Source organism: Theropithecus gelada, chromosome 14, assembly GCF_003255815.1.
Source record: "Theropithecus gelada isolate Dixy chromosome 14, Tgel_1.0, whole genome shotgun sequence".
Lineage (NCBI taxonomy): Eukaryota > Metazoa > Chordata > Mammalia > Primates > Cercopithecidae > Theropithecus > Theropithecus gelada.
The window spans coordinates 18083359-18107314 of NC_037682.1; the positions used below are offsets into that span (position 1 = coordinate 18083359).

Consider the following 23956-nt stretch of genomic DNA (forward strand, 5'->3'; position numbering starts at 1 on the left):
TTGTATTTTAGTAGAGATGGGGGTTTCACCATGTTGGCCAGGCTGGTTTCGAACTCCTGACCTCAGGTGATCCACCCGCCTTGGCCTCCCAAAGTACTGGGATTACAGGCCTGAGCCACCGCACCCGGCGTTTTTTTTTTTTTTTTTTTTTAAAGGCAGAGTCTTGCTCTGTCACCCAGGCTGGAGTGCAATGGCACAATCTTGGCTCACTGCAACCTCTGCCTCCTGGGTTCTGCTGACTCAGCCTCCCGAGTAGTAGCTGGGAGATGCCCACCACCATGCCCAGCTAATTTTTGTATTTTTAGTAGAGACCGGGTTTCACCATGTTGTCCAGGCTGGTCTCCAACTCCTGACCTCAGGTGATCCACCTGCCTTGGCCTCCCGAAGTTCTGGGGTTACAGGCTTAAACCAGCATGCCCGGCCTACTTCAAGTGTTAATGATAAAAAAAATTTCAGCTGGGCAAGGTGGCTTACACCTGTAATCCTAGCACTTTGGGAGGCCGAGGCAGGCGGATCACCTGAGGTCAGGAGTTCAAGACCAGCCTGACCAACATGGAGAAACCCCGTCTCTACTAAAAATACAAAAAAATTAGCCAGGCTTGGTGACGCATGCCAGTATTCCCAGCTACTTGGGAGGCTGAGGCAGGAGAATCTCTCGAATCTGGGAGGTGGAGGTTGCAGTGAGCTAAGATCATGTCATTGCACTCCAGCCTGGGCAACAAGAGCGAAACTCCGTCTCAAAAAAAAAGAAAAAATTAACATAGCTGTTGCATTTTAGAAAGTGAAACTACATGCTATGTTTCTAGCTCAGTAAACAGATGAACCTGTTGTCTTTGAATAACATAATAATTGAGCCTTGTACAGTACATCTTAAGATCAGATACTTTATTTTGAAGAGATAGAATCATCATGTAACAGACTGAAATTTTTTGGGACTCATTCTCTTCCACCATAGACACCAAACTTAGTGCCCAGAATAATAATGGTAGCAAATGTTTATTGAACATTTTCTATGTGTCAGGCACTATTCTAAATACTTTACATATATAAATATTTTAATTCTAACAAATATCCTGCAAGGTAGATGGTGTTTCTGTAACCATTTTGTGCATGAGGAAACAGAGGTATTTATGAAGTTAAACAATTTCCCCAGTTACCTGGCTAGCAAGCAGCAAAACTGGGATTAGAAATGACTAATTAGTATGACTCTAGAGTCTAAGTATAAGGTACATTGTGGGTTTGTAGTTAATATTTGTCTATTTTATTAGCACACTTTATTATTTGAGATTATTAAATAATGAATCAGTCTAACCCATTTTCATTTTAGAATTTCCTTATGAAAAAATGACTATATGATTTTGGTTTTGCAGATCACCATCAACTGTACTAGTTCATTTATTGATGGTAAAGAACAGCAAGTCAAGTAACAAGTTTGTGAAACATCTCTAAAATTACGAGTTTATCTCCACTAGTACCAGACTATTTACTGAAGATAGTGAAAGCAGAATTAATTTTAGCCTTTTTTGTGGGGGCGGGGCGCAGGGTGGAGAGATTGGGCTCACTGTCATCCAGGCTGGAGTGCAGTGGCGTGATCTTGGCTCACCACAACCTCTGCTTCCAGGGTCAAGTGATCCTCCCACCTCAGCCTCCGGAGTAGCTGGGACTACAGGCACATGCCACTATGCCCAGTTAATTTTTTTTTTATTTTTTGGGTAGAGATAGTTCTGCCATGTTGCCTAGGCTGGTCTTGAACTCCTGAGCTCAAGTGATCTGCCCACCTCGGCTTCCCAAAGTCCTGGGGTTACAGGAGTGAGCCACAGTGCCTGGCCTGCTTCTTTACCTCATTTCTTGCACCACACATCTTCCAGAGATGCCCTTACAAGGGGAGCATGGGAAGGGAGAACCAGCAGGTTTTGCCATATCCATAAGCTTATAATCTTTGTGATAGTGACAGGAAAACAGAGAAGTCTGTTTAAAAGAAATGATAATGAGGGAATTATTAGTAGGCCATGTAATTCAGTGGAGGGTAGCAAAAAATGTATTATATCATGGACAGTGTGATGAATGGAGTGCAATGGTGCGATCTCGGCTCACTGCAAGCTCCGCCTCCCGGATTCACGCCATTCTCCTGTCTCAGCCTCCCGAGCAGCTGGGACTACAGGCGCCCGCCACCTCGCCCAGCTAGTTTTTTGTATTTTTTAGTAGAGACGGTATTTCACTGTGTTAGCCAGGATGGTCTCGATCTCCTGACCTCGTGATCTGCCCGCCTTGGCCTTCCAAAGTGCTGGGATTACAGGTGTGAGCCACCGCGCCCGGTCTCTTCTGGGATTTTTTAAAGTCTCTCACATTTATGGTAACATTTTCCCTTAGATAGATGCTGTCCCATTTTTCTTGTTTCTAGTGCAAGTCATATTTTCTGAACAAGACCATTAACTCCTTAAGGATAGGGATTGGGCCTTTTTTTGGTACTCTCTTTAGTTCTGGGTATATTAGTAGATGTTTTCTAAAAATGTAGTTGCTTTTTTGATTGATAGATCTCCTGGCTTTTTTTTAAAGAGCTTGTTTTTATAAAAATGAAATCAAAGCACTGACAAGTTAAATTTTGTGGAAAGTTAAAATTTTTTAGGAGTGATTTGAAGGATGTGACAGATGATTTAAGTGGGTATTTAAATGTGAGGAGCACTCTTTTTTTTTTTTTTTTGAGACGGAGTTTCACTCTGTCACCCAGGCTGGAGTGCAATGGCGTGATCTCGGCTCACTGCAAGCTCTGCCTCCCGGGTTCACACTGTTCTCCTGCCTCAGCCTCCCGAGTAGCTGGGACTACAGGCGCCCGCCACCACACCCGGCTAATTTTTTTGTTTTCAGTAGAGACGGGGTTTCATTATGTTAGCCAGGATGGTCTTGATTTCCTGACCTCGTGATCTACCCGCCTTGGCCTCCCAAAGTGCAAGTGCTGGGATTACAGGCCTGAGCCACCTTGCCTGGTACGGAGTGTTGAAAGCATGGTAATTGAAGTACCTTATTTATTTATTTATTTATTTATTTATTTTGGGATGGAGTCTTGCTATGTTGCACAGGCTAGAGTGCAGTGGCGTGATCTCAGCTCACTGCAACCTCTACCTCCCGGTTCAAGCGATTCTCCTGCCTCAGCATCCCAAGTAGCTGGGATTACAGGTTCCTGCCACCACGCCAGGCTAATTTGTTTGTATTTTTAGTAGAGATGGGGTTTCACCATGTTGGCCAGGCTGGTCTCGAACTCCTGACCTCAAGTGATCCACCTGCCTCGGCCTCCCAAAGTGCTGGGGTTACAGGCCAGCCAAAGTAGCTTTTTTAAAAAAGTGATAATAGAATAGAATAGAATTTGTCCTAGGGCTATGCATCCTTGTTGAACATGTTCCCTGATTGGCTGACGCAGAGGTGTAAAATTTGCATTTTCTGGCATATAACCTGTCTCAGGAAGTGTCTCTGCAGAAGTAGTTTCTGGTTTCTCTAGTTTTATAGAATTAAGAATTTAAGAATGGAAAGAAAATAAAGTTTCCTGCTTTTCAACAGAACAGGACAGAGCTCCTGAAACAAGACCATATGGAAGCATCCTGCTTGAGTGCCCATGTGTTTGATGGTGAGGTTGGGGCAGATGGTACAGGCAGGGTTCTTGGCTGCTTGGTCAAGGATTTTGGAGATGATAGAAGTTAGGTGGCTAGTGCTAAGGAAGGACTGTTGTATGTTGTGTGTATTCGGCCTGTCTGCCTAAGAGGTGGAGCGTCCTCACAGAGAGGAAGGAAATTGATGTATTTGGTAAGATAAGAAAAGAGGCAGGGGAGATACAGAGCTGGAATGATAAAGCTTGCAATTGCATCTAAACCTCCCCCTGAGATAAGGGAGAGGGAGACAAGATGATACAGTGTGAGAAATAAGATTCCAGATCCCTGGCGTCTTATGTTCTCTAGAGCCTTCGAGTAAGATACTGCAGGGACTGTAGGGTTTTTCTGTTTAAACTTGAAGCTGTTTTGATTCCTTTTTGAGATACAAGCCAAAAGCTGTATTTATAGAACTTGTTTTGACATATTATCTCACCCTGTCCCTTGCCTTCTTTACTGGAATCCAGCTAATGTTGTACTTTGCCTTGGCAGGAAAGGTTGATTGGAGAAAATGTATAGATATACAGCTGAGTGATTGAAAATAGCTTCAGACTTTGTAAATAGGTCATACATGAGGTTTGAGGTCCCAGCTGCATGAATGTTAGTTGAATTGCTGGGATAATTGTAAGTGGTATGATATAATTATGATATACTGCTGAATCACCTGGACAATGGCAGTTTCCACACAGAAGTTTCAGGCAAAGCAGGAGAAAAATACAAAACCAAAATGCTGTTTCGGAACAGAGTATGAGTTGAGGTTTTTCTTTACTTTGTGCGTTATAGTTCCATGAGTTTTCCTTTCCTTTTTTTTAAGTGGCAGGAATGGACTTACGGGTTGCAGGGGGAAGTGGAGGAGGGGATATGGTGTCTGCAGGCTAGGTTGCCATGCTTCAAAAGCTTGAGTTTTCTTTAAAAAAATTTCAGTAGGTCGGGCACAGTGGCTCATGCCTGTAATTCTAGCACTTCTGGTCGATCACCTGAGGTCACGAGTTCGAGACCAGCTTGGCCAACATGGTGAAACCCCATCTCTACTGAAAATACAAAAAAGTAGCTGGGTGTGGTGGCAGGTCCCTGTATTCCCAGCTGCTCAGGAAGCTGAAGCAGGAGAATCACTTGAACCTGGGAGGCGGAGGTTGCAGTGAGCCAATATTGTGCCATTGCACTCTAGCCTGGGCAACAAGAGCATAACTTCGTCTCAAAAAAAAAAAAATTCTGTAGAATAGGTAACGTGTTCACATGTAAACCATTGAACCACTGTTCCACCTCTACAACTACTGTTAGCAATTATTTCTTTTTTTTTTTTTTTTTTGAGACGGAGTCTCGCTCTGTCGCCCAGGCTGGAGTGCAGTGGCGCGATCTCGGCTCACTGCAAGCTCCACCTCCCGGGTTCACGCCATTCTCCCGCCCTCAGCCTCCGAGTAGCTGGGACTACAGGCGCCCGCCACCACGCCCGGCTAGTTTTTTTTTTGTATTTTTAGTAGAGACGGGGTTTCACCATGTTAGCCAGGATGGTCTCGATCTCCTGACCTCGTGATCCACCCGCCTCGGCCTCCCAAAGTGCTGGGATTACAGGCTTGAGCCACCGCGCCCGGCCAGCAATTATTTCTTTATCCATCCAGAGATATTCTGTTCATATACAAGCCATGTGTAATTCCTTTCTTATTATATGAATACGTCTTGATCAGTTAGCTGCCTTATTTTCTTTAACAGCTACATAGTGTTCTGTTGTATGGCTATACTATATTGAATAGCCTTCAATTAATGGGCATATGTTTTCAGGTTTTGCTGATATAAACAATGTTCTTATGAATGCCCCTTTGCATACTTTGTATACGTCAGATACAAGATTATTTGTAAGCTGTATTTCTAGAACTGGGATTGCTGAAATAAAAGGGCGTATCTTTTTTTTTTTTTTTTCTCTGTTTGTTTTTTTAGACAGACTCTTTCTCAGTTGTCCAGGCTGGAGTGCAGTGCATGATCACAGTTTGCTGCAGCCCCTACGTTCTGGGCTCAAGTGATTCTCCCACCTCAGCTTCCCAAGTAACTGGGACTACAGGCATGCACCACCACACCCAGCTAATTTTTAAATTTTTTTATAGAGATAAGTCACACTGTATTGCCTAAGCTGGTCTGGAACTTGTAGGCTCAAGAAGTCCTCCTCCCAAAGTGCTGGGATTATAAGTGTGAGCCACTGTGCTCAGCTCAGTTTTCAATACTGATGAGATACTATCCCTTTTTATATTTTGCAAGTGATATTATCCACTGAAAAATATTAGTGAGCTGGGCGCAGTGGCTCATGTCTGTAATCCCAGCACTTGGGGACACTGAGGCAAGTGGATCACCTGAGGTCAGGAGTTCAAAACCAGCCTGGCCAACATGGCGAAACCCCGTCTCTACTAAAAAAATACAAAAATTAGCCAGGCTTGGTGGCTCGGGCCTGTAGTCCCAGCTACTGGGGAAGCTGAGGCAGGAAAATTGCTTGCAACTGGGAGGCAGAGGTTGCAGTGAGCCAAGATCATGCCACTGCACTCCAGCCTAGGCGACAAGAGCGAGACTCTATCTCAAAAAAAAAAAAAAAAAAGAAAAAAGAATATTATTAGTGGAGATGGGGAGGCCTAATAATTGCCGCGTCAATCAAGCAATTACCCTGAAGAGTTACTAGAATAAACATAGGATCTGCAATACCTGGAAGATTTAAGAAACCTTCTTGAGATGAGCTTAATTATCAGCTGTAGCAACCATTATTGCTGTTACTGCTGGAGAAGAGGCAAGTTGCCTACAGGAGGTAGGAGCAGCTGCTCCCCTTCCTCTTAAACTAAATTTGGGGGGAATTTGGTGATACTAGCTAAATGTGCAAGTCATCTCTATTTTACTTTCAGTGTATTAGAGCATTACTTTCACTCACTTATTACGATCTTGACCAATTCGAAAATCATTTGTGGTCCATGGGCAATTCCGTCCTTTTCTCTCTCTTTTTATTTTTATTTTTTATTTTGAGACAGAGTCTCACTCTGTCTCTCAGGCTGTAGTATAGTGACGTGATTTCAGCTCGCCTCCTGGGTTCAAGCAGTTCTTTCTGCTGTAGCCTCCCAAATGGCTGGGATTACAGGCTTGCCACATGCCCGGCTAATTTTTGTATTTTTAGTAGAGATAGGGTTTCACCATGTTGAACCCAGGAGGCAGAGGTTGCAGGGAGCTGAGATCACACCACTGCCCTCTAGCCTGGGCGACAGAGCGAGACTCTGTCTTAAAAAAATAAATAAGTAAATAATAAAGAGAGGCAAAGTAATCTTTTGAGTTTACTAATAAAAAACATTTTACAGGCTGCCTTGTTTTACCAGATACAGCACTGTGACTTGAGAAGGTCCAAGTTCCAGTGGTTGGTTGTGGAACCCAGTTCTCTTAATCCCTTATCTTCCCTTTAGTTCCTTCATCTGAAAAATGGGAATAAAAATGCTGAAGAATCTCCTTTGAGCACTCAGAAAAATAATTATAGTCATTTCCAAAGGTTACGTATTATAATGACTCTGCAAGAGACATCAAGATTATAAGGTGATTTTAAAAGTAACTCTGACAGTGCTTGAGAAAAAAATTAGTCACATTCTGCCTACATGGTACTAACATATGGTGCAGCCCTGATGAGCGGCACAAGTGGGCTGAAATCAAAATGCAGTTGGAAAGAGGAGCAGTAGTGACTCACTAGATGAGACAGATTTGGCCTCATGGCAGGGCAGTGAAACTAAGAAGGAACTGTGGCCTTAGAACATGCCAAATTTGAGCAAGCGATCATGAATATTATGGAAAGGTTGAATGACTGAGCCTTTGGGTTTGAATTAGGTACTTTGTCTGGTATGACAGTCCTTGTAGCTAGCACCCTCCCTTGGTGTCTTCAGAGCTCCCACTTCCTCCACCTCTATGCATTCTTCCCCTTACTTCTGTGTATTACTTCTGTGCCTTTGAAGGTAGAAGCCACCAGGCAAATACTTAACACTGATGTGCCTGGAACATTGGGTTCATACTACAATGATAGGTAGAAGCATTAGTAATTCTGCCCAGAGAAAGCTGTGCATTAGCTTAGTTACCATATGTAGATTGCTACTGCTACATCCATCAATTTGTTGTCCACTGTTGACAGTACTGCCATGGGAAAGAAACAGGAACTATAGAAATAATTAGATTCCTCCTCCCAACTCTCACCACAGTAGGAAGCTGTTTGGGGGGCAGAGAGGAGATACGGGGGATTTGAGAGTTACACCGAGAGAGTGGGCATTTGGGGGAGGAAATAGGAAAAGAGATTTTTAAAATTATTTGTTTATTTTTTGAAACAAGGTCTTGCTCTGTCACCCAGACTGGAGTGCAGTGGCACGATCATGGCTCACTGCAGCCTCAAACTTCTGGACTCAAGCAATCCTCCTACCTCAGCATCCAGATTAGGGCTACAGGCGTGTGCCGCCATGCCTGATTTTTTTTTTTTTTTTTTTAGAGATGGGGTCTTGCTGTGTTGCTGAAGCTGGTCTCAAACTCCTAGGTGCTAGAGATGTTCCTGCCTTGGCCTCCCAAAGTGCTGGGATTACAGGGATGAGCCATCATGCCTGGCCAAAAAGATGTTTAAAAATGTTTTTTGCATGCTCTGTTTGCCTCATCTGAGTGCCTCTAAAATAGGGTGCCTCTCAGGTGAGATGACCTCTGGTTTAGGTGCTAACATACTCATGGGAAGATCATATAACTAAATAGGAGGTGAGCTAGATTAGGGAGGAAGGAGGAGAATAAAGAGCCCGCTCCCATCCAACTTTCGTGTACTACTTTTTTTGTATGATTTCTGAGGATTTAATAATTATGTTGGTTTTGTGAAATAGTTCTATTTATTGGTTGTGAATATGCAAGGATGCTATTGGCAGAGTCAAGCTTTAGGCCATTAGTGGCTCTGATCCTTTAATAATGGCTGCTTACGAGAAAATGTTTGTCATTGTTACGTGAAAAAAAGTAGATTGTGCAGTAGTATACTTAGCATAATATTGAATTTGAAAATTCTGTGTATTTGAGGCTGGGCACGGTGGCTCATGCCTGTAATCCCAGCACTTTGGGAGGCCAAAGTGAGCCCATCACTTGAGGTCAGGAGTTCAAGACCAGCCTGGCCAACGTGCTGAAACCCTGTCTCTACTAAAAAATACAAAAATTAGTAGGGTGTGGTGGTACATGCCTGTAGTCCCAGCTACTCGGGAGGCTGAAGCAGAATTGCTTGAACCTGGGAGGCAGAGGCTGTAGTGAGCTGAGATTGCGCCACTGTACTCCGGCCTGGGCGACAGAACAAGACTCTATCTAGAAAAAAAAAAAAAGAAAAGAAAATTTTGTGTATTTGAATGCTTTTACTTTTTATTGTATGCATGGAAGAAATCCTGGTAGACTATAAACCAAAATATGGTTGTATGTATAATTAATTAAAGTTGGGGAAATGGAAAAATTAAAACAGGAAGGAATACTTATGAAATATTTTGTTTTTAAAAAGGTGGGTGGCCGGGCGTGGTGGCTTATACCTGCAATCCCAGCACTTTGGGGAGGCCAAGGCGGGCGGATCATGAGGTCAGGAGATCGAGACCATCCTGGCTAACACGGTGTTACCCTGTCTCTACTAAAAGTACAAAAAATTAGGTGTGGTGGTAGGCGCCTGTAGTCCCAGCTACTCGGGAGGCTGAGGCAGGAGAATGGCATGAGCCCGGGAGGCGGAGCTTGCAGTGAGCCAAGATCACACCACTGCACTCCAGCCTGAATGACAGAGCAAGACTCTGTCCCCAAAAAAAAAGAAAAAGAGAGGGTGCTGCCCCCCATGTTGCTTTTTTACCCAAGTACCTACAGTTTCAAGGGGGAAAAACCCCAAAAAACTAGAAAGTGCAAGTATGTCTCAATTCAGGAAAATTCATAGAAACTTTACAAATTACACCGGATAAACTGGGGAATTAAGTTCAACAATTGAAGGTCTGATATGTGTTACTTTTATTCAGGTGTTCTGTGGATATGAATGTAAATGAGAAAGTCAGTTGAAACATAGTTCACTAACAACATTTTGAAATTAGGTTAAAATCAGTTTTACAGGTGAATCATATGTGATGTGGACTAAACTAGATAACTGTTTAAAAACTTGTTTAGAGAAAATACAGTTATAGTTTTAGATGACTTAGTGTTAGTCTACATTAATCTAGTCCCATCCTCTAGGGATTAGAAGTCTAAGGGGGGACCATTCTAAGAATGGTTGTGAACCCCTTACAGAATCTGATGAAAGCTATGGATTTTGTCTTCAGGAAATCTCACTTGTCCATTTTCACACGGTTTAGCATAAAGTTTAGCCTGAAGTTTAGCCTAAAGCATTGTTGAGTTTACAGGCCTCCAGCTCCTGAGAGCTCTGCTTCCCACTTGATCCTTTTATCTGATTACTTGGCTCTCTGGAGCATGAGAGTAGGTGAACATGCAGTTTTCCAAAGCAGGGGACCTAACTTATTGAGCCTGGCATGTAACAGAAAGAAAGTAGTAAAGGGCATTGCAAGCTGACTGAAAAGTAGTACTTTAAAGAGAATATACTTTTCACAAATTAATTCTGTTATTTGTCTCTTGTCTCTCTTCCGGTTAAAAGTTTGGGCAGGGTGCGGAGGCTCACACCTGTAATCCCAACATTTTGGGAGACTGAGGCGGGCGGATCACTTGAGGTCAGGAGTTCGAGACCGGCCTGGCTAACATGGCCATACTCCGTCTCTACTAAAAATACAAAAAAATTAGCCGGGCAGAGTGATCCCTCATCTCTTTTTTTTTTTTTTTTTTTGAGACGGAGTCTTACTCTGCTGCCCAGGCTGGAGTGCAGTGGCCGGATCTCAGCTCACTGCAAGCTCCACCTCCTGGGTTTATGCCATTCTCCTGCCTCAGCCTCCGGAGTAGCTGGGACTACAGGCGACCGCCACGTCGCCTGGCTAGTTTTTTGTAATTTTTAGTAGAGACAGGGTTTCACCGTGTTAGCCAGGATGGTCTCGATCTCCTGACCTCATGATCCGCCCATCTCGGCCTTCCAAAGTGCTGGGATTACAGGCTTGAGCCACTGCGCCTGGCCTATCCCTCATCTCTTTAAAAAAAAAAAAAAAAAAAGTCCAGGCACGTTGGCTCATGCCTGTAATTCCAGCACTTTGGGAGGCCAACGCGGGTAGATCATGAGGTCAGGAGATCAGGACCATCCTGGCTAATACAGTGAAACCCTGTCTTTACTAAAAATACAAAAAAATTAATCAGGTGTGGTGGCAAGTGCCTGTAGTCCCAGCTGCTCGGGAGGCTGAGGCAGGAGAATTGTTTGAACCCAGGAGGTGGAAGTTGCAGTGATCAGAGATCATGCCACTGCACTCCAGCCTGGGCAACAGAAAGGGACTCCATCTCAAAACAAAACAAAACACCGAGCACAGTGGCTCACTCCTGTAATCCTAGCACACTCTGGGAGACCAAGGAGGGTGGATTGCCTAAGCTCAGGAGTTCAAGACCAGCTTTGGCAACATGGGGAAACCCTGTTTCTACTGAAAATACAAAACATTAGCTGGGCATGGTGGCTTGTGCCTGTAGTCCTAGCTACTTGGGAGGCTGAGGCACAAGAAACACTTGAACCTGGGAGGCGGAGGTTGCAGAGAGTCGAGATCACGCCACTTCACTTCAGCCTGGACGACAGAGAGAGACTCTGTCTCAAAAAAAAGTCAAACTCAACTTTATGGCCCTTAGCATTTAAACAGACCTTTCTGTGGGTTATGTGCATGAGCTTCCTTGGAGACAATTTTTAACCTGAAGCAGCCTTCTTAGCCCATATCCCTGTGATCTTGAGGGAGTCATTTCATCTCTTTGTGTCTTTTCTCATCTGCAAAATGGAGATAGCGTACATACGAGGATTAAATGTAAAGCACCCAAAACAGATCATAGTGTATGGTAAATGCTCAAAAAATGTTAGCTCTTACTTATTGCCACTTTACAAATGTCTAGACGTTTCTCCTTACTTTTAAGTGATAAGGGTTTACAAACTTTAAATGCCATATTCCATCAATTTGAAGATGTGCATTTATTACCACTGATTGTATGTTAAATACATTGATTCTAAAGATAGGAAAATTTATTGTTAAAAAAACCATTTGTGGGCCGGGTGCGGTGGCTCAAGCCTGTAATCCCAGCACTTTGGGAGGCCGAGATGGGCGGATCACGAGGTCAGGAGATCGAGACCATCCTGGCTAACACGGTGAAACCCCGTCTCTACTAAAAAAAACAAAAAACAAAAAAAAAAAAACAAAAAACTAGCCGGGCACGGTGGCGGGCGCCTGTAGTCCCAGCTACTCGGGAGGCTGAGGCAGGAGAATGGCGTGAACCCGGGAGGCGGAGCTTGCAGTGAGCTGAGATCCGGCCACTGCACTCCAGCCTGGGCGACAGAGCGAGACTCTGTCTCAAAAAAAAAAAAAAAAAAACCATTTGTGTCAAAGCCAGATATAATATTGATGAATTATCTATTGTTTTGAATTATTTCATCTAGTTCTCATATTTCCCAAGAGATTACCTCTTATTTCCCAAGAGGTTTACCCTGAGGGCTAAGAGAGACTGACAGTTGGGGCCTGCCTCTCCCTCCTCTATCTTTGACCTGAACAGCCTCACTTTCATGTTTAGGACAAAAACACTTCTGCTTTTAAGATCGTTTAAAAATCTCTAATCTGGATAGTTGTTAAATTATTTTTTGTTTCGTTTTTTTGAGACAATCTTGCTCTGTTACCTAGGCTGGAGTGCAGTGGTGCCATCACAGCTCACTGCAGCCTCAACCTCTGGGCTCAAGCAATCCTCCCACCTCAACCTTCCGAGTAGCTGGGACTACAGACACACGTCACCATGCCCAACTAATTTTTATTTTTCTTTTTGATAGAAGCAGGGTTTCACGATGTTGTCCAGGCTGGTCTCAAACTTGTGGACTCAAGCAGTCCTCTCACCTGAGCTTCCCAGAGTGTTGGGATTATAGGTATGAGCCACTGTACCCAGCTAAATTCTTTTTTTCCTGGCTAAATTCTTTTTTTTTTTTTTTTTTTTTTGAGACGGAGTCTCGCACTGTCGCCCAGGCTGGAGTGCAGTGGCGCGATCTCGGCTCACTGCAAGCTCCGCCTCCCGGGTTCACGCCATTCTCCTGCCTCAGCCTCCTGAGTAGCTGGGACTACAGGCGCCCACCACCGAGCCCGGCTAATTTTTTGTATTTTTAGTAGAGACGGGGTTTCACTGTGGTCTCGATCTCCTGACCTTGTGATCCGCCCGCCTCGGCCTCCCAAAGTGCTGGGATTACAGGCTTGAGCCACCGCGCCCGGCCAGGACTTATGTATGTTATTGAACATCATTGTGCCACAGGCCCTTGTCTCTGGAGTTTGCGATATAGCACGTTCTATGTAAGAGCTGCTGATGGTGACTGAGTCAGTGCCAGTCATCCTGGGAAAGACACCGTTTTGTCATTTACTCAGTGTACAAGCTGTATAGGCCAGTAGAAAACACTAAGAAATTTTTATAAAGAGCTTATTACCTTGCCTATTCTAAGAAAGGCTTTTAGGTGATCTCAGAGCCTTTTCTGTCAGTCAAGAACAATTTAAAAACTTATGAGGTTGTATTTTATTTTATTTTATTTTTGTCATATACACATTTTAATGCTACTTTTTTATTATTATACTTTAAGTTCTAGGGTACGTGTGCATAACGTGCAGGTTTGTTACATATGTATACTTGTGCCATGTTGGTGTGCTGCACCCATCAACTCGTCAGCACCCATCAACTCGTCATTTACATCAGGTATAACTCCCAGTGCAATCCCTCCCCCCTCCCCCCTTCCCCCCCATAATAGGCCCCGGTGTGCGATGTTCCCCTTCCTGAGTCCAAGTGATCTCATTGTTCAGTTCCCACCTATGAGTGAGAACATGTGGTGTTTGGTTTTCTGTTCTTGCGATTGTTTGCTGAGAATGATGGTTTCCAGCTGCATCCATGTCCCTACAAAGGACACAAACTCATCCTTTTTTATGGCTGCATAGTATTCCATGGTGTATATGTGCCACATTTTCTTAATCCAGTCTGTCACTGATGGACATTTGGGTTGATTCCAAGTCTTTGCTATTGTGAAGAGTGCCGCAGTGAACATACGTGTGCATGTGTCTTTATAACAGCATGATTTATAATCCTTTGAGTGTATCCCCAGTAATGGGATGGCTGGGTCATATGGTACTTCTAGTTCTAGATCCTTGAGGAATTGCCATACTGTTTTCCATAATGGTTGAACTAGTTTACAAGGTTGTATTTTAAATGTCTTTAAACATTTATCGCAGGCAGATAATATTAGAACCCTCAGCTAGCTTGCCCTTCGTCTTGCTGTCGCCACTCTCCCTACTTCCTTACCGTTTTTTTTTTTTTTTTTTTTTGGAAACCGTATATCACCCTGTTGCCCAGGCTGGAATGCAGTGGCGCGATCTCGGCTCACTGCAACCTCTGCTTCCCAGGTTCAAGTGATTCTTATGCCTCAGCCTCCCGAGTAGCTGGGATTATAGGTGCTTTTTTTTTTTTTTTTTTTTTTTGAGACACCACACCCAGCTAATTTTTGTATTTTTAGTAGAGACAGGGTTTCACCATGTTGGCCAGACTGGTCTCGAACTCCTGACCTCAAGTGATCTGCCCACCTCGGCCTCCCAGAGTGCTAGGATTACAGGCATGAGTCACTGCGTCCGGCCTAATGTTTGTATTTTTAGTAGAGATGGAGTTTCATCACATTGGCCAGGCTGGTCTGGAACTCCTGACCTTCAGTGATCCACCTGCCTCGACCTCCCACAGTGCTGGGATTACAGGCATGAACCCCACCATGCCTGGCTGTTCCCTACATTTTTTTTGCTCCTTTTTCCCTTTAGCCTTATTTTGGAGTGGGGTGGGGAGACAGGGTCTCACTGTGTGGCCTAAGCTGGAGTGCAGTGGTGCCAGCATAGCTCACTACAGCCTCAAACTTCTGGGCTCAAGCAGTGCTCCTGCCTTAGCCCTCCAAGTTGCTAGGACTACAGGTGTGCACTGCCACACCCAGCCCCCCTCTTAGCTTTTTTACTCCTCTTTAGAACCACCTATATACTTCCTGGCCCTCGCATTGTGATAGAGAAAAGTAGAGATAATGTTAATAGAAACAGACATCCGTGGAGCTACGAGGAAATATAGTACAAACAGTTCAGGCTTTCTCACGGAGCATGTGTCCTTTGTTTCCCCACAGAAACGAAAGGAAAGTTGTAAAACTGTCAAAGCTTTTAGTTTTCATTCAGCTTTTCTCTCCCCAAAGCATTTTGGTTTTCTCACAGAATAGGCAATAAAATAACATAGGAAAAGCAAAACTGGGAAGACAAAGCTTTAAAAAAATATAACTTTTGCCGGGCGCGGTGGCTCACGCGTGTAATCCCAGCACTTTGGGAGGCCAAGGCAGGTGGACCACGAGGTCAGGAGATCGAGACCACGGTGAAACCCCGTCTCTACTAAAAATACAAAAAAACTAGCCGGGCGAGGTGGTGGGCGCCTGTAGTCCCAGCTACTCCGGAGGTTGAGGCAGGAGAATGGCGTGAACCTGGGAGGCGGAGCTTGCAGTGAGCTGAGATCGTGCCACTGCACTCTAGCCTGGGCGGCAGAGCGAGACTCCGTCTCAAAAAAAAGAAAAAAAACCAAAAAAAAAAAAAAAAAAATATATATATATATATATATATATATATATACACACACAACTTTTTTGAGGCCGGGCACAGTGGCTCACCCTTGTAATCCCAGCGCTTTGGGAGGCCGAGGTGGGCGGATCCCCTGAGGTCAGGAGTTCGAGACTAGCCTGACCAGCATGGTGAAATCCCATCTCTACTAAAAATACAAAATTAGCTGGGCATGGTGGCGCATGCCTATAATCCCAGCTACTCAGGAGGCTGAGGCAGAGAATTGCTTAAACCTGGTGGGCGGAGGTTGCAGTAAGCCAAGATCGCGTCATTGCACTCCAGCCTGGGCAACAGGAGCGAAATTCCGTCTCAAAACAAACAAACAATCTTTTTTTTTTTTTTTTTGAAACGGAGTCTCGCTCTGTTGCCCAGGCTGGAATGCAGTGGCGTGATCTCAGCTCACTGCAAGCTCCGCCTCCTGGGTTCACGCTGTTCTCCTTCCTCAGCCTCCCAATTAGCTGGGACTACAGGCGCCTGCCACCACGCCCCGCTAATTTTTTGTGTTTTTAGTAGAGATGGGATTTCACCGTGTTAGCCAGGATGGTCTCAATCCCCTGACCTTGTGATCTGCCCACCTCGGCCTCCCAAAGTGCTGAGATTACAGGCGTGAGCCACCGTGCCCGGCCAGCACAAACAACCTTTTTTGTGTAGTGGACTATTTATTCATTTGCCCTTCTCCAAGTGGCAGGATCCTGTGTGGAAGATTACAGTGTGTTTTATTTATTTATTTATTGGTGTGTGTGTGTGTGTGTGTGTGTGTGTGTGTGTGTGTGTGTGTGTTTTCCTTTAAAAAGTCTTTCAGTGGCTTAGGAGTAGGATGATATCCTGTTTATGTGGAGTTTTTTGTTTGTTTGTTTTGTTTCTTAAATTCATTTTTTTTTTCTTTCTCTTGGACTGGCAGTTAAAATGTTCCTAGCCCCCTAAGGGCTGCTGTGTTCTCTGGGATTTAAGATACCTGTCCCTTACCCTTTCATGTATTGATCCTTAACAACTCCAGGTCTCCCTTTTGCTCTCTTTATCTTGGAGATTCCCTGACTAGCTTGCAGTCTGAGTCTGGTCTCAGAGGGTAGAAGTGATGCCTATGAAAACCCATCACATAATAACACTGTTTTTCTAACTGTGTTTCACATAAAATTTGGAGGGAAATGTGATTCCCTGGCCTTTTCTTTGCTCTTTACGTCTTCCAGAAGAACTCTTAACAAGTAGAAATTTAACTTGCTGTCTACCATCTGTGATAACCACTACAGAGCCTTCTCAAGACACACTATCTCAGTAAAAGTTGGTACCTCCTGAATTATGGTCACATTTCTCTAGAGTGACAGACCTACCAAGAAGCCATGGGCAGTTTATCTTCCTTAGCATCTGAATCCTTAGGGTAGTCCTCACCTTAAATGGTCATAATGAAGTTTGTGAACTTAGTAAATGGAAGTTCCTTTTTTCTTGATGACTTTTGATGGTATAGACAGATGCAAATAAATGCTTTTAGGAAGTTCTTTTTTTAAAAATTAGTTTAAGCTTTGCCCTTAAAATTATTGGAACACGGCCGGGCGCGGTGGCTCAAGCCTGTAATCCCAGCACTTTGGGAGGCCGAGACGGGCGGATCACAAGGTCAGGAGATCGAGACCATCCTGGCGAACCCGGTGAAACCCCGTCTCTACTAAAAAATACAAAAAAAAAAACTAGCCGGGTGCGGTGGCGGGCGCCTGTAGTCCCAGCTACTCGGGAGGCTGAGGCAGGAGAATGGCATGAACCCGGGAGGCGGAGCTCACTGCAAGAAATCCGGTCACTGCACTCCAGCCTGGGTGACAGAGCGAGACCCCGTCTCAAAAAAAAAAAAAAAAAAAAAAAAAAAAAATTATTGGAACACATCACTACTTTATTAGCAAAATTGGAAACTAATTAAGTCTGCATGAAAAGTTAATACTTAGCACCTATTTTATGCCAGTTAAGAAATGTCTCTGTCTTCAGGGAGGATAGGCAGTGTCTTATTAGTTAGTTCTGGGTCTGGCTTTGTCTTTCAGAATTCTTGTACTTTCCAATGTAGACATTGTCCTTGGTGACTTTGAATAGTTTATTGTCTGTAATGAGAGCCAGATAGAAATACAGCTGGCAGGAGTTGTACGTGGAAGTTTGTAGGAATTTGGGCAGTTTTATATAATCAGTTTTTACTTGCAAGATTGTTCAATAATGTTTAAAAATAAAACGAATTGGTTTTGTGGTTCCTCTGTTTGCTTTTACCTTCAATTAACTTCCCCATCTTCTGATTTTTTTTGGTTTCAGTGGTTCACCGCCACACTAGGGCCGCCAAGATGCATTTACAGTGGCAGGAACTTGGTTGCTTTTGTAGGGTTTCATGCCCGGCACCTATGTATTCAGGAAGGTTGCTTTGGGGAAATAGTGTGGTCTCTCCACATTAATAACATGATCCTTAATTGCTAAAATAATTATACAGCCTTTAGTTTTTCTTAGTCTCCCGTCCAAAAGCAGATGTTAAAAATGATTGTTTTAGTGACCTAGATGTATTGAAATTAAACCTCATAAATTCTAGTCATTGGTTTGCTATTTGTTATGACATTTTAGGGCAAGACTCTTTTAAGCCTTTTAGTATTTTACTTCCCCCATCGTTTAAGTTGATGGTGTTTTAAAATTAGCCTTGAGATATTAAATGCAACTTATCTTTAAGGTATTGAGTAAAAAGGGCGCAGGAGTAAAAAAGGCTACGTATTTTTATCTTCTGCCGTGGTGACAAAGGGGCTTTTCTTTGGAAAGAGGCTATATATCTTGAGTCATGAGAGACATCTAGGCATGGCCCACTTATTTTTCTTTCCTTGGTTTTTTAGAGTGAAGACATAGTCCAGAGAGGGAAGTGTAAAGCTACAGGTATGGGCTAACTACTGAATGGGTGTGCTCCATGGCTCTCTTTTTAACCTTCTTGCATGAGGCCTGCTATGCAGATATGAAAAAGTTGCTTTCAGAAAGGTGATGGCTTCTTTTCTACATTATGGGATAACATTTGCAAAATGTATGTCTCTGGGAAGCTAGAAATATTTTCTTGCCCTCTTTTCCAACTCTTTCAAACTTAGCTATTTTCCAAGGCAGGCTTATCTCCCACTAAAACTAGCTACTGCCTAATTCTTACAGCTGTTGGGATGAACGTGTGTATGTTGGAGGGAGCTGGGAGGAATACTCTACACCAGACTTGTCCAACCCGCGGCCTGTGGGCTGCATGTGTTCCAGGACGACTTTGAATATAGCCTAATACAAATTTATGAACTTTCTTAAAACATGAGATTTTTTTTTTCTTTTTCTTTTTTATTTTTTTTTGAGACGGAGTCTTGCTCTGTCACCCAGGCTGGAGAGCAGTGGCACAATCTTGGCTCACTGCAACCCCTCCACCTCCCAGGTTCAAGTAATTCTCCTGGCTCAGCCCCCCAAGTAGCTGGGACTATAGGCATGCGCCACCATGCCTGGCTAATGTTTTGTATTTTTAGTAGAGACAGGGTTTCACCGTGTTAGCCAGGATGGTCTCTATGTCTTGACCTCGTGATCCGCCCTCCTTGGCCTCCCAAAGTGCTGGGATTACAGGCGTGAGCCACCGCGCCCAGCCTGCAAATTTTTTTTTTTTTTTTTTTTAACTCATCGGCTATCATTAGTGTATTTTATTTGTGGCCCAAGACAATTCTTCTTCCACTGTGGCACAAGGAAGCCTAAAGATTGGACACCACTGGAACAGAGATGAGGACAGAACTTAGTAGATTCCATACAGACAATAATACCTTTCTTGAACCAAAATTTGTTCAACATACGGAATTTTTTTTTTTGGGTGGGGGGTGGGGATGGAGTTTCACTCTTGTCATCCAGGCTGGAGTGCAGTGGCACGATCTCAGGTCACTGTAGGCTCCGCCTCCTGGGTTCAGGTGATTCTCGTGCCTCAGCCTCCCGAGTAGCTGGGATTACAGATGCCTGCTACTGTGCCTGGCTAATTTTTGTATTTTTAGTAGAGATGGAGTTTCATCATGTTGGCCAGGCTGGTCTCGAACTCCTGACCTCAGGTGATCTGCTGGCCTCGGCCTCCCAAAGTACTGGGATTACAGGTGTGAGCCACTGTGCCTGGCTAACAGACAGATTTTTTGATTTTTTTTTTTTTTTTTGGAGACAGAGCCTCACTCTGTCACTTAGGCTGGAGTGCAGTGGCATGATCTCGGCTCACTGCAAGCTCCGCCTTCTGGGTTCACACCATTCTCCTGCCTCAGCCTCCCAAGTAACTGGTACTACAGGCGCCTGCCACCACGCCCGGCTAATTTTTTTGTATTTTTTTTAGTAGAGAAGGGGTTTCACTGTGTTAGCCAGGATGGTCTCAATCTCCTGACCTCGTGATCTGCCCGCCTTGGCCTCCCAAAGTGCTGGGATTGCAGGTGTGAGCCACCGCGCCTGGCCTAACATACTGGTTTTTAAATCAGCACTGGAGCTTAAATAAAATATAAACTTACGATATATTGTTACCAACTAAGAAATGTACTTAAGTTCCAGAACTAGTGTGGGATCTGAAAGTATGACTTGATTGGAAGGGTGGTCACAATTTGACAGGACTGTTTGTTGGGTCAGGGTTACTGACAGATACTCCAAGGAAGGCTCTGAGGCTATACTAGTGCTGAGTACAGAGTCTTTCTGTGATTAAGGATGGGGGAGGAAATGGAAAACTTTTTAGTTTTCAAAATGGTGATGTTTTTGTCATATCCTTTCAGTATACCATATGTGATAATTTTACAGGCAAAGCAACTTGCACACAACAAATTATTAAACGTAGTGCTTTTTTTGGTACAGTGATTTTAGATTTGAAATGGAAATTTTTGTGTGTGTGATGGAGTGTCACTCTGTTGCCCAGGCTGGAGTGCAATGGCATGGTGTTGGCTCACTGCAACCTCCGCCTCCTGGGTTCAAGCAATTCTCCTGCCTCAGCCTCCCAAGTAGCTGGGACTACAGGCACCCACCACTGCATCCAGCTAATTTTTGTATTTTTAGTAGAGATGGGGTTTCACCATGTTGGCCAAACTGGTTTAGAACTCCTGACCTTAAGTGATCCGCCCACCTCGGCCTCCCAAAGTGCTGGGATTATAGGCATGAGCCACCGCGCCCAGCCTGAAATGGAGACTTTTTATGTTTTATTTATTTTGTTTTGTAAGGCAGGGTCTCACTGTGTTGCCCATGCTAGAGTGTAGTGGTGCGAGCAAGTCTCACTGCAGCCTTGACCTTCCTGGGCTCAGGTGATCCTCCCACTTCAGCCTCACAAGTAGCTGGGACTACAGGTGGGCACCATCATGCCTCACTATTTTTTGTATTTTTTTTGTAGAGATGGCACCATGTTGCCCAGGCTAGTCTTGCCTGAGCTCAAACGATGCTCCTGCCTTGGCCTTCCAAAGTGCTAGGATTAAAAGTGTTTCCCACTGTGCCCAGCTGGAAAAATTCTTTTTACAATATTTCTCTTTCTTCTTTAACCTCCCTTCCCACCATACAGAAATTTTTACATTGTCTAGATTCTTATGGAAAAGTTAGCTTTGTTTGTTTGTTTTTGAGACAGGGTCTTGTTCTGTTGCCCAGGCTGGAGTGCAGTGACTCAATCTTGGCTCACTGCAGCGTTGACCTCCTGGGCCCAGTCACTCCTCGTGCCTCAGCCTCCTGAGTAACTGAGACTACAGTGTGTACCACCACACCCAGCTAATGTTTTGTATTTTTTTGTAGAGGTCAGTCCTGCTTTGTTGCCCAGACAAGTCTCAAACTCCTGGACTTGAGCAGTCTGCCCACCTTGGCCTCCCAAAGTGTTGGGATTATAGGCGTGAGCCTGTGTTCCTGGCCCATAAATTATTCTTAACTGTTACATTTTGTAACAATAACAAAAATCTTCCACCAAGTGAAATATAATTACCACAGAAATAATTACCAATTTGTGTCAGCATATTTTACCTGTGCAAGGTAGTTGGTTGGGAGCTCAGGAGACCCACTAATTATATTATAAATACTCAATTTAATAAATGAAATTTAGGTCCAAAAAGGTACTGTGTAAAAATTTAAGTTACTATAGTTGGTTATTTTCAAGTATCAATTGCTTACTTTTTTAATCTCTTATATCGTCTCACTGCCAGAAACTCGGGGGTAAAATACCCAGTCCACTTAGCAGCAGTCTGAGGTTATGACCATTCCCTAGATTTTTGCAATTTGAATTCCCTTGTATAGATTGATGGTGATTTTTAATGACATTGATTCCCTTTTCAGTAGTAGCTTCTAATCTCCTCTGTGCTTATATAACTAGACTTCACTTTATTGCCCTTTCAAACATACTTAGATTATTGGGGTGGAAGTGTAAAATCTGTTCACCTGTTGTAGAACTCCCTGGTTATATCTATCAAGGTAGACGTTTGCATAAGCTACCTAGGCTTTTTTGCTTAACTGTGCTTTTGTTTGCTTTTTCATCCTTTTGGCAAAACGTACTGTGATTGCTAGCCTTTCTCTTTTCTAATCCAGTTTTACATCTTCCTGTTAAGTTTATACTATGCCTATATCCTAAATGCAATGAATGCTGTTCTGTTGAGTGTTTTTCTTACCTATATTGATCATTTTTAATGATTTGGGTTCTTAATGTTACAGCAGGCTGATTGCTCCTACCTTCACTTAATCAGGCTTTGAATTGTTGCTCTTTTAAATAGTAGAGAATATTCAAGGCAGAGAAAACAGACAGACGGACAACCAGGGAGAGAAGAGGAAACCATAAAAGTACATTCAGAGTGAAAGGAACAGGTGATAAAAAGAGGCTGAGGGAAAGTTAAGGCCTTCTTTTGCAGCAGACCCTTGGTTATAACCCCTTCGGTCACCTCTGTATTTCTAATGCTTCCTTTGTGGGAAAAGGCTGGAATGTCTATTTGATTTTTATTTTTTATTTTTTTATTTTTTTATTTTGAGACAGAGTCTCATGCTGTCGCCCAGGCTGGAGTGCGGTGGCGCAATCTCAGCTCACTGCAATCTCCGCCTCCCGGGTTCAAGTGATTCTCCTGCCTCAGCCTCCTGAGTAGCTGGGATTACAGGCATGTGTCACCACGCCCAGCTAATTTTTTATATTTTTAGTAGAGACGGGTTTTCACCGTGTTAGCCAGGATGGTCTCGATCTCCTGACCTCCTGATCTGCCTGCCTTGGCCTCCTGAAGTGCTGGGATTACAGGCTTGAGCCACCGTGCCCAGATGAATTAAGACATTTAAACACACACACGCGCACATACACACACACACACACGGGCAGTTTTTTGTGAATAACTTTCTTTTCTACTTTTAAATTTCCCTTAATATTTGCATTTTTGTATTCCCATAATTTATCACTTAACTTCATAACCTCTTTCTAAAATTGACTTGTGATTAATTTCTGTGCTCTTTTCCCAAAGCATGTTGAATTTAATTATACTGAGATAACTCTTGTGACCTGTCTAAAAAGAAGTGCCCTCTTTCATGTAATGACATTTCCATCTTGTGGGTTTTTAAAGCAATGTTGCTTTATAAATCATAAAATGGACTTTAATAGCAGTATAAGCACAGAGAATTCATGGACCGTACTTTCTGTTTTCAACTGCTTTATAAATTGGGCCTCTAGAGACTTCTTTTGAATGAAAGTTCAATGACTGGGAAAAAATGATTTTAAGACATTACTCTAAATCATGTTTCCCAGCCCTTGGCTTAGTGAAAACTATTTTAAGGAGAACACATCCTTTCATACATTGGGCAGTGCCTGGCAACTCAATAATGTCTCCATTTAAGTAGTCTGTTACAGATATGATTCTGATTTGAACTGGAGATACAATTAGATTTCGTATGTTTTTAGTAAATATTAAAAACACAGGGGGCCGGGCGCGGTGGCTCACGCCTGTAATCCCAGCACTTTGGGAGGCCGAGACGAGCGGATCACAAGGTCAGGAGATCGAGACCATCCTGGCTAACAAGGTGAAACCCCGTCTCTACTAAAAAATACAAAAAACTAGCCGGGCGAGGTGGCAGGCGCCTGTAGTCCCAGCTACTCGGGAGGCTGAGGCAGGAGAATGGCGTAAAACCCGGGAGGCGGAGCTTGCAGTGAGCTGAGATCCGGCCACTGCACCCTAGCCTGGGCGACAGAGCGAGACTCCGTCTCAAAAAAAAAAACAAGGCCGAAAAACAAGGCCGGGCGCAGTGGCTCAAGCCTGTAATCCCAGCACTTTGGGAGGCCGAGATGGGCGGATCACGAGGTCAGGAGATCGAGACCATCCTGGCTAACACGGTGAAACCCCGTCTCTACTAAAAAATACAAAAAACTAGCCGGGTGCGGTGGCGGGCGCCTGTAGTCCCAGCTACTCGGGAGGCTGAGGCAGGAGAATGGCGTGAACCCGGGAGGCGGAGCTTGCAGTGAGCCGAGATCCGGCCATTGCACTCCAGCCTGGGCGGCAGAGTGAGACTCCGTCTCAAAAAACAAAACAAAACAAAACAAAACACAATAACCAGTAAGTTCCTTGAAATTTATTGAATCCTTTTTAAAGGAATTTTTTTTTTTTTTTTTTTTTTTTT

The 23956-nt window shown here is 43.8% G+C and overlaps 2 protein-coding genes across 5 annotated transcripts in view; one reads left to right on the forward strand and one right to left on the reverse strand.

Annotated features, from left to right (window-relative positions):
* The window catches only part of PTPMT1 (protein tyrosine phosphatase, mitochondrial 1), an 88556-nt gene that overhangs the window by 51626 nt on the left and 12974 nt on the right, over positions 1-23956 (reverse strand). The window contains exon 2 of the mRNA XM_025357546.1: positions 9884-9895. The gene's annotated coding sequence lies outside the window, so the exon portion shown is untranslated. The remainder of the gene's footprint in view (positions 1-9883; positions 9896-23956) is intronic.
* The window catches only part of CELF1 (CUGBP Elav-like family member 1), a 93068-nt gene that overhangs the window by 32560 nt on the left and 36552 nt on the right, over positions 1-23956 (forward strand). The gene's annotated exons all lie outside the window — the stretch shown is intronic.